We start from the raw sequence: 10,702 nt of genomic DNA, 5'->3' as shown, positions 1-10,702 counted from the left end.
GAGAATGGCGTGATGGAAGTATCTTCGGTGGCAACCAAGTTCACGCTCCTAGTGTCCGCCATACCATCTTTAGGTGAAATTAGTTCAACTTCTCCACGAAAGCACTCGATGACAGCGTGGTTACGTGGCAAAAAATCGCAACTGACGATAACGACGTGAGACCAAGAGCTTAGGACGACCAGTTCAACAATATGGTAAATGCCTTGAATGGTAATGCAAGCTGTGCACATTGGTATCGGTTGAACAGGCTGCGCGATGGCAGTGCGAAGAGTAAATCCATAAAATGGCGTCAGCACAAAGAATTTTGCGACAAAAGTTCTTATAAATGACCGATATGGCAGCTCCAGTGCCAACAAGCGCGAGTCTCGGGGTACCATCAATAATCACAACTATCCGATTAGTACACGAAATATGAGCACTTTTAATGTGCGACGGGTTCTCAGCTGGTGCCTCAGGAACGGCGGCTGCTAGTTTCCCTCGGCTACAGGGTTCACACGGGGGCGCATTGGGGAAATGGAACGTCGGCGTGCGGAAGGAGAGTGACGTACAAAGTAGGCGTTGAGCCAGAAGGAAGGACGCTTAGTGCGACTAGGATTCAAAGGTGGACGAGGTAGGTCACTCGTAGGAGGCGGTCGGCGTTTGCAGAAACGTGCGACATGTCCTGGAACGTTACAGGCGAAATATTTGGGCCGTTTATCGGGCGTGCTTCATGGGTTGAGGGCTTCAGCTGCTGCTCTAGTTTATGGGAGCACCCCCTGGCTCGTGGAATGCTGCAGTGCCTCAAATATTGCTGTTAGTGGCTGCGCGTGAATCGCAGAATACGAGTAAGGCACTGCCACAGGTGAAGGGAATGGAACTGCCACGGTGCAAGGAATGGGTGCTGCCAGTGGGAAAAAGAGAGGCGCTGCCGCAGGTGTGGCGGCGGGTACGGGCATGGGCGAGTCAAGGTGAGCAGTTACAGCAGCGATCATGTGCGCAGTCGAACACATGGTGGTCTGACGGCAGCGCTTCGGCGACTCGTTCTTTTATGACGCGGCGTACCATCGTAGGCAAGTGGATTAAAGCGTGGATGCTGATAACTGATGGTCCAGTTTAACGAGCAACCTTCTTTTGCACGAATTGCTCGATGTGTGTACGAAGAGGCGCAAGATCGGAGGACATAGCAAGCGCTGAAAGTGATGCCCGATGTCCATCATCATCCGGTGAGCAGCGTTGGCGGGTAGAAAAGCACTGCTTCCTGAGTTCGGCGTAGCTAAGACACTATTTCATGATGTCTCCAATCGACTGAGGGTGGTTGCTTAACAACAGCTCAAACGCGTCGTTCCTGATGCCTTTCAAGATGTACTAGATCTTCCCGGATTCGGGCATAGCAGTGTTTGAGGGCCTAAAAAGGTCGATAATGTCCTCGATGTAGCTTGTGAACGTTTCGTCGGCAAGCTAAGCGCGGCAGTAAGCGCTGTTCAGCCCGAAGCTTCGGAATCAAGTGGCGACCGAACACCTCTAAGAAGTTTGTTGTGAAGGCCCCCTATGTTGTCCGCTTGGCTTCGTTGTTCTGGAACCACCGCTGGGGTATTCTGGTAGGGCTAAAGCCGACGTTAGCACGCTTCATCGGGTCATCCCAACGGTTGTGGGCACTCATTCTTTGAAAGGATGACCGCCAGTCTTCTGCGTCCTGATCGTCGGCGCCGGAATACTTGGCAAGGTCACGTTGAGGAAGATATCCCGAACAAATGATGCGTTCATGGTGCGGAGCCCCCATTTCGCGAACGATTTCTTGTGATAGTCGTCGAATTATCCGCTTTCTCCAGAGTTTCAGACTGGAAAGGCGAATGGAACTGCACTTCGGCCACAATGTAAGGGGGTCTATAGCCAGAGTCCAGCAAGACGTGTGAAAGAGGCGGATAACGAAGGCGAGCAAGGCAGCAAAACCCGATGTCTCTGAACGTTTTCTTAGAGCACGCTCTCATTCCGAGCGACGCCATACTGATCGTGCTTCTTCTAGCGCCCAGCAATTTCCGCCTACCGTCATCGTCCGCCGCACAGTAGTCCTCCCGACGCATACCCATTCCGCTGGGCAAGACAGATTGGCGCCTATCAACCCCATAGGAAGTCATCTTATCGGTGACTACTATCTCCAGTACAAAACAAATAATAAAAAGGGTGCTTGGGGAGGAAGATATAACAGCAATCCAGGTTATGTCGCCTAGGCACACACGCTGTGAGATTCGGTCAAAAACGAATTGACTGAAACATCTGTTGCTCATATATTTCATTTGGAGATGTATGCCAAATGCACAATTTTGCGTATCAGGGACAGTGGCATTGGCGGACATCCGCGTGAAGCGGACTAGCTGTAGTTAGCGCGAAAATGTTTAGAACTCATATTCTTTATAAAATATAGGCGTATCCCGAGCTCCCGGCTATCTCTGTGTAATGGCGCACACCGGCGGCAGTACGTAAAGCATAAGTACAACCAATTTCTTTCCCACCATAATGCCCAGAGAGACGTGGGAACATGTGTGTACACATATATTCTCTTCAAACCTTCAAACAATAGTTCCATACTTTTTGTTTCTCGTTCAACATGGAGGTCGTGCCAGGTTTCTTGCAATGCATCCATAAAGTGCAACATCCATGTTGTTGTCGGCTGTCCTGAGTGTTCGCTACGGATAGGGATGTACCTTACACCAATCGGGATGGTCTAGGGGGCATCTACCACGACGAAATTATCAAAGGCGTTTTTTTTTTGACAGACAGGATTTCATGCGCACCTCGCTCTCCGTGAGATTAGGTGAAGCATAGGACAGGTACACCCAGCCCACTAAGTGCGTCTGCTTAATGTCAATCTGTTTCTGCCGAAGTCACTCACCCCGTCACTCACCGAGAAACTGCCGCGGCATACCACCTCACTGATGATACGTCTAATCTCTAACGCATCTAGCAAGAAGGCATTCGAGACCTCTGTGTTTGTTATTTTTCTTTGAAAATCAACATTTTACCCGTTTTGACATATATAACTGAGGACCGTTCAGCTGTTGTGGCAAATAATTGTTAAAGGGTTCAGTTTATTATAATTTTGGACACGGTTTGCACACGTTTTGTTTTTTATGAAATGGTACTGTGTCCGAAACAGTTACGCTTCATACAGCGGTTCTGGTTTGAAATGTATAATTCACAAAAGAACGGATAAATACCCCATTTAATCGTTCACGGTGTGTGGACCACCGAATACCAAAAAAATTGTAAGGATTGTTACAAGTAAAACGCAAATTTTTTATTTTACAAGGCGAACTTGTGCCCACAAGCAGTGAGCTCTAGCTAGCCAGAAACATTTCACGGTCTTCATCCTCTTTGTCTTCGTTCGGAGCACACTTCTCGTCCTTTCCCTTGGTTTCGAGTACTGCCTAACCACCAAATGAGAAGGTACACCACTATGCACATGGCGGGAATTTCAAACTGTACCATGGCAGCTGCTGCATTGCTCCTAATGCAGAAGCTCCCGTGATACCGTTCCCGGGCTTCGTCTGGTCGCTTGCCCTTCGCTGTGCTCGCCGTGGTCGCAGTGGAGGTTCTTTGTAAAATTTGCCGCCAGCGGCCTCTTCTCCCGGGTCCTCTGAGTTTAGTTTTCCCGGCTTTAAGGGCTGAGCGATGGACGGTCAGAAGAACTTCGTGGGAGCGTGGACTCGAGGACCGGCGTTGCAGGGGTGATGGCAAACGGGAGTCTGGGCGTCGTGGTTCGAAAACGTTTCGGCGTTCGGTGAGATATTATTCCATCTCTTGCGCGCGCTCACCGTTCATCAGATGCAGAGCAGTTGATGTAAATCCTCGCAAGCCGATACGGCGATACGGTGATCCGCGGTACACATTCGCTACCTCTTCACAATGGAAACAGAGTGGTCTGCGGTCAGGAGTGCGCCAGAGATCACTTTTCCGTGGTTGTGTTTCCGGTGGATATGGCAGGCTGCTGCGAGGCCTGGGGTTGAGTAATGGCGTCGGGGCGGGGGTTGCGATGGTCGGCGGAGAGCGGTGGTGGCATTGCTGAGCAGCAGCTGCGTATGAGAGTTTTGCTTCCTCACGCTGTGGCTCCTCTGTTTGGCGCAGGGATACGCAGGACTTGACGGACTTCTTCGCGTATTATTTCGGCGATAAACACAGTCGGTGCTTAAGACTGGTGCTGGCGGAATGCCCGGAGCTGCTCTAGCAAACTTTTTCCCACCAGTTCGCCAAATCGGCGCAGTTCTCCAACACTGACCTGCAGATCGCGTTTGAGACCTTGACTGCTGTTTGGCAGTACCCCTTCCTCTGCACTAAAGAGCAGCTTCAATTGTTGTTGCCTCGTTGGCCAATTAAGCTATCGTTCTTGGCTGATTCCGCATCAGCCCAGTGAAGACGTCCTGTTTGACGCCGCGCTTGAGGTGCCGTACTTTCTTGTCTTCCATCATGACGGGATAGCCTCGGCGTAAAAAGCGACCTTTCCGTTCTGGCGCTGATTTCTCGTTTGAAGTCAAGCCTCTGCCATTTCTTTGCTGTCGCTCCTCCTGAAAGTGGCCAGTAAGGGCTGACAAAATTCCTCCTGTGACGAAAGTGTGGATTCATAGTTCTCAAACCACGTTTGCGCGCCTTCAAGAGAATAGTACACGCGTCGCCGCTTGTGGTTACGGACCCAGCCGTTGAACGTAGCGACCCGTTCGAACTGGTCCAGCCACTCTTCCTCGTATTTCTAACTCTCCCCGTACAAGACTTTTGGTATAGGCGGCTCTTGAACCACGTACTGGAGAGGTGCATCAGTCTGGTCTGCGTTCACGGTGCCAGTGTTGCTTCCAGTCGTCTTGGTTGCCCAATCAGATGATCGGGCAACCTCACGGGCAGTCTGAGTAGACGACGGCTGGTCCGCTCGAGAACGGGCGACACTTCGACAGGAACGGGCCTGAATGATTGGGGTATCATGTACCCGGCACACTGCACCACATATGTAACGGTGGTTACAAGTAAAAAGGAAATGGTGTTTATTTGACAAGGTGATCTTGTGCACACAAGCAATGAGCTCTGGCTAGCGTCAACTGTTCCACAGTGGTCTTCCTCTTTCTGTTCGTTCTTAGCGCACTCCTCGCCCACTTCCTTGCTTTCGAGCACCGCCTAACAGCCAAAATGGAAGGTACATAACTACTTACAAGGCGGGAAGTTCAAACTGTACCACAGGAGGTTCTGGAATATGTTTTAGTGACCATTTCCTAATCAACTCGGCATACGTAGATAAGGCGCATCTTTGTACGCCCATTTCATAAAGAAATGTTCACTTAATACATATCCTGCCTAATTCGATATGTCTACATGGAGTTGGGCACCGGTTTCAGTCCTGAAATGTGTCATAGTCATCCTCCCCTGAGTCTCGATCAGGTCAAACATGTAAATGGCATTGAGTCCAGATCTTCCTCACAGTTTTGTTTAAAGAAGTATATTGGTTTCTGTTGATTATTGGTTTTTACTGAGTACATGGTTCTTCGCTACTGTATTGTAACTTTTTTCAATAATGCTGATGGAAAAATAACACTTGGACATCAAACATTGACAAAAAATGCTCAGTGGATCTTTGTTGTTTCAACGATCAGTGCGCAAACCAGCTAAGAATCAAACGCCAAGCGTGGACGAGCAGCATACCAACTGCTTTCTACACAAAGTACAAAGTTACACTACAGCAAACAAATCTCTAAAAGGAAAGGTTACAACCCTCAATCTTCGCCGGTGTTCGACCATCAACATCAGAGACTGGAGGTATTAAGTTTACAGGAGAGAGAATAAGATAAAAGCGTAATGTTGTTTTTTACAGAACCGGCACGTATTGAAGGACTTGCGCCTTCTTTCCTTCGAGTGCTTTAGTCATCCAAAGCCCAAAGTCTTAACGAAATGTTTATCGACTGGAAGGCAATAATCGCGCATTTGTGGAATCATCGGTTGAATAACGCGAGGAACCCAGGTTCGATTTCGACCAGGTAAAGTTTTGGTTTGCCCTCCTGTGTGTAGATTTCGCTTTCCTGCTACGCGAAATCTTGTAAGGGTGGCTTTATAATACCAAATACGAACAGAGGAAGCATTTGGATTTTTCTGATTATTAAATGTTAAAACAATGGTCATTGTCTTGTTTGACAAATTGTTTTCTAGAAAAAGCAAAAAAAGTTTCTCGCATTTTAATGAAAAATAAAAATTGCTTATTGGGCCGTATGATTTACCTCAAAACATAAATTTATAGCACAGACAGCGGGTACTGTCTTGATATAGTGTGATTTGATGGATATTAACTTCCGGTAGAATCCTATCTGTTAGACCGACCGAGACCTCACCAGCCAGATCTTGTTTCTGGCCTTGGCAGGTAATATTTACACTTCTTTTCTTTCACCCTTCCATCAACTTCTTGCCACAATTACCAGCGTGGGTGTGGTATATTAAGGTCTGTTGGGCTAAAACTCACCGTCACAGAACCCCGTGACCTGCTTTATTCCCGCCGTTGTAGTCTACAGGCTCCTGTTCTGCTGTGGGCAGTTCACTTAAAATATCAGCTCTTCTTTCCTGGAACAGTGTCTGGAGTAATTGTTGCAGAAAAAAAGTAATAATTAACTGTCATGCACATGTGAAGGAGGTTCTGATAGTTCCGCTGAATCAGAAAGATCTATTCAAAGAAAAAAACGCATAGTGTGCGTGATATGGGGCGCAAGTAAAAGAATGTCCCGACTTTTTTTCGGCAGATAACATGTTATAAGGATCACCTATCTCCGAAAAGATTTGTGATTTGAAATTTAGCAAAATATTTACCGCCATAGCCTGAAATATATATACACAACACACCAAGATAGCTTAGGTATTTTGGTACAATTATGAATGTTGAGATAGTCATGTAATCTGCAATAGTTTTATTCCATCGGTCACATTTTTACTTAGCGAAGGGATAGCATTTGTTGTAGATCCCATTGTTGTAGATAATAAAATCCAATGTTCATTTCAAGCACAATGCTAGTTATAAGGCAATATCAATATACAATGGCACAATCAAAAATACAACTATATTAACAACCGATATTTTTTGTTGTAAATGGCATTTGCTTCTATGATTATAAATACTGACTTTGCAGTGGTATGGGTAGGCAGCACTGAGAATGCATTAACGGAATATAATTAGAAGTAACAAAAGTGGCCATCACACTGCAGATTTTGAAGTGGTTGTTTTTGTCTGCTGCCACTGATTCCATTCAGCAATTCCGGTGGTCACACAGTCTGGACAAGAAAGTAGTGGGGGATCGCCAAAAAACCATCCCGTTTGTGTTTGTTATCCTTACTGAGAAGACCACTTGGCCATAAGGGAGGCCTTTTTTCTGGGTTATGGTATTGGCTACAGCAGAAACCCCGAACCACCTACTCACGCTGAAACAAACTGAGCAATGATTATTGCTGTGAGGGTGTAGAAGCCTCCAACGGTGACCACCCCAGCTCTCTTTATGGTCCGGCAGATTGGCAGTCTGTTTATCTATTAACAAGGGAGCTCTGGGGCCTTTTTCGTCAACAGGCGGAAATAAACAAAAATGCCGTGGGTCCCGGATTTTTTCAATGCAAAGGGCAAGTGACCTTCGCAATACAGGTAGGAGTGACCCTGGAAAGGCCCCGTACGATAGTATATTTACCGTGCTGCCATCAATCACTCGGCCGATACCTGACATCGCGATCATAATGAGCGTCATCATTATCAGCCTGCCTACTCCCGCTGCAGGGCAAAGGCCTCACCCATAAATCTCCAATCGCCCCCGTTCTGTGTTAACTGCGCCAAATTTATCCCTGCGAACGTCTCAATGTCCTCTGCCCATTAAACCTTATGCCGTCCCCCGCCACGTATGCCTTGAGTTGTATATATAAGAATACCGGACCAATAGGTCACTTATATATGTACGTATACATGACAAATATTGCCTATTTCTGGGTTTTTGAATCGCTTAAAAATTTAAATACTGTTTCTTCTCGCTTTGTAACCATCCCCGCTGACGGTAACTGACTCGCTATCGCGTTCTCGTTGGCATGGTGTTGTCATAAGCACCAACAACTTGCAGGCCGAGTGCCCAATCAAAGACCCATAGGTCTGGTGTCCACAGCCATCCTACGATGCAGGCACAACTCAGGCATGCTTGAAAATAGGGGGCAAAGGGCATCGCACTCTAGAATCTGCGGTGACGCGGAGTACCTTCATCTTGTACATACGCTTCGGTTGGTAGAGGTTACTTTTCCAAGCCGTGCTTCAGGTTTATCTCACACATTTTATAGTGTACATGAAAGAAGCGCAATACATGGATTACTGGGATATCGAGAATGCCCAGCCAATGAATATGTGGGATACAAAGCATGTTGTTTCACAGAACCGAGACCGAAACTGGTTGAATTTCAGAATTGGAGTTCGGAGCTCTCTCTCAAAACACGTTGCAGCTGTTACTAACGTCACTGATTTATTTATTGCGATCGCCGCACAACGCACACGATAGTGTTTCTGCTTTGGAAACTAATAAAAAATATACCGCTTTATCGGCCGGGTAAATGATGAAAAGGGTGTCAAGTATGAGTCAGTGTACTAAATGCAATCAAAAAGAGGAGCTTGACCAATTATTCTCAGTGTCCAATAAATTTCCAGAGGTTAGGGCAAGGTACCAAATACTGTCATGGCGGAACTACGTGTGCCAAATGATGGAGAACACGGTCATCCCGCACAAAGTAGTAATTCAGAAAATTTTTTTTGCACCTACTTCCAATGACCACATCCAGCATACTACGCAGCACGGGAAAGGGCCAGCTGCAATGAAGGGGGTTAGTCTAAAAGTAACCTAGAGTATCTCCTTTCACAGAAAACAAAAGAGGCTTACTTTTTTCTGTCTTTAGCAGCATGCTGACGCAGATGGGTAGTTGTGTGGCGGTGGCTCATTTTGGCGGCCACGCAGGCAAGTGAGAGTGTTGTGGTCCGGCCACCGTCACCCACTGGAATATCTGCGCCAGGCTATTCTTTCACTGCACACTTTGCAAGCTATTGCTGCCCCCTGGCCCTTGGAATGCATAGTGCAAGGAAGATGTTGTGACGGAGAACCTAGCACGGGTCCCACACCGGCAGCACCCTCAGTGCCTCCCTACCACGCTTTCCGGTAGCGGTTTCAAAATGGCGCTCACTCGAAGGAGAACAATCTGTCGGCCTCTCTGATGACGCCTGACGGTGATATATCGCAAGGCCGAAATCGCAAATATCGCAAGGCCTTTTGGGCCTTATTATTATTATTCAACCCCCATGATAATGAATATTTTGAAGAGTTTCCACATACTCGGAATCGCTGCCAGTCGGACCAGGCCGTCTAATCAAAGAACCGCATTATAATTGGGTTGGTTTATGCAAACTTTTGCTAGTAAAACAAAAGAGGAAAGCTGTGAGGACTTTTATTGTTGTTTCTCACTTTTATTCATCCGATGTCGTTACCTTCACAAAGAGGATCTGTAAACGGTACGTTGAAAAGCGCAAGTGGTGTGCTGAAAATAGCCCAACATTTTCAGCAGCACATAGAAGTTTTTACTTTGCGCTACACAGTAAAGAGAAAACCAAACGCGGGAATGGTATCCAACGGGTACATATTATTTGTGGTCTGGGACCAAACAAAGTTCGTACAGCAAGGGGGATAAGAGTAAAAAGATTTAAAGTCCAAAATGAAGCTTAGAACATCATTATAAGAAGCACACGAATAAATCTTGGATCTTCAGAATGATAGCAAAGGGTGTAAAAACTTTGGTTTTGTATAAAAAGAATTTACATCTTTCTGAGACCACTATGCTAATACAGGCTACAAAACCAGAAAAGCTTTGCACGTGTCTCTGCTATGATGATAGGGTGGTTAAAGTTAGTCCAATTTTTGGGAGAGTGACGCCATAATAAAAATCACATTTACAAAATATTCATATGAGAGTTGAAGCAAAACGAAAAAAAGCAATTAAAGAAAAACGCAATTTAAATGCATGTGGTAAGGTTTTCAGTTGCTAGGAAAAAGAAGCTCTTGGTCCTGTGTACTTGCGTGTCCTTGTCGTCGTTAGCGCTTTTCCCAAGATGAGCATTTACCAACAAGCCCAGCTCGCAATTCTTCAGAAGATTTAGGAACAGTGACGTTGTGCACCGAATGCTCTTGCTTGCGCAACAATATGGCTTGAAAGGAGACCTTCTTACAACAGTGTTTTTAAACAGGAGCACTGAAAGTAACTGGGAAATTTTCTTTAATATGGGTACAAATAATATTGTTTTAATATAGTCGAGCTAGAAAATACCCAAGACGTGGTCATGAGTTTATTGTGATGAGAACAATGCTAGATCTCTGGTAAAAAAGTTAAAATAGCCAAAAATAAAACACGAGTGCAGCGGGCATAGTAGCGTACTCGTCCTGGACGACATTATAACGCAAACGCATTCAGCAAAGAGTGAAGGGTTTTGGGTTAAGCGAACAAAAAAAATAAAAAAAACCGACGAACCTATAGGAAACCTATTAGGAAACTACATTTACTTCCTATAGCGTGCATGCAGGCTTGGTTTAACTTTGAAGGGCCGATGAAATTTTGTTCACACTAAGTAATTTTGTACAAGATATTGAAATAAAATGCAAACAATGACAATCGTAGAAAGAAAAAGATGCTGACGAAAGTTGATCGA

This window comes from Haemaphysalis longicornis, unplaced genomic scaffold, assembly GCF_048455015.1.
Source record: "Haemaphysalis longicornis isolate Haplotype H1 unplaced genomic scaffold, Haemaphysalis longicornis Haplotype H1 scaffold_11, whole genome shotgun sequence".
NCBI lineage: Eukaryota > Metazoa > Arthropoda > Arachnida > Ixodida > Ixodidae > Haemaphysalis > Haemaphysalis longicornis.
Note: the sequence above shows the minus strand (reverse complement) of the source record.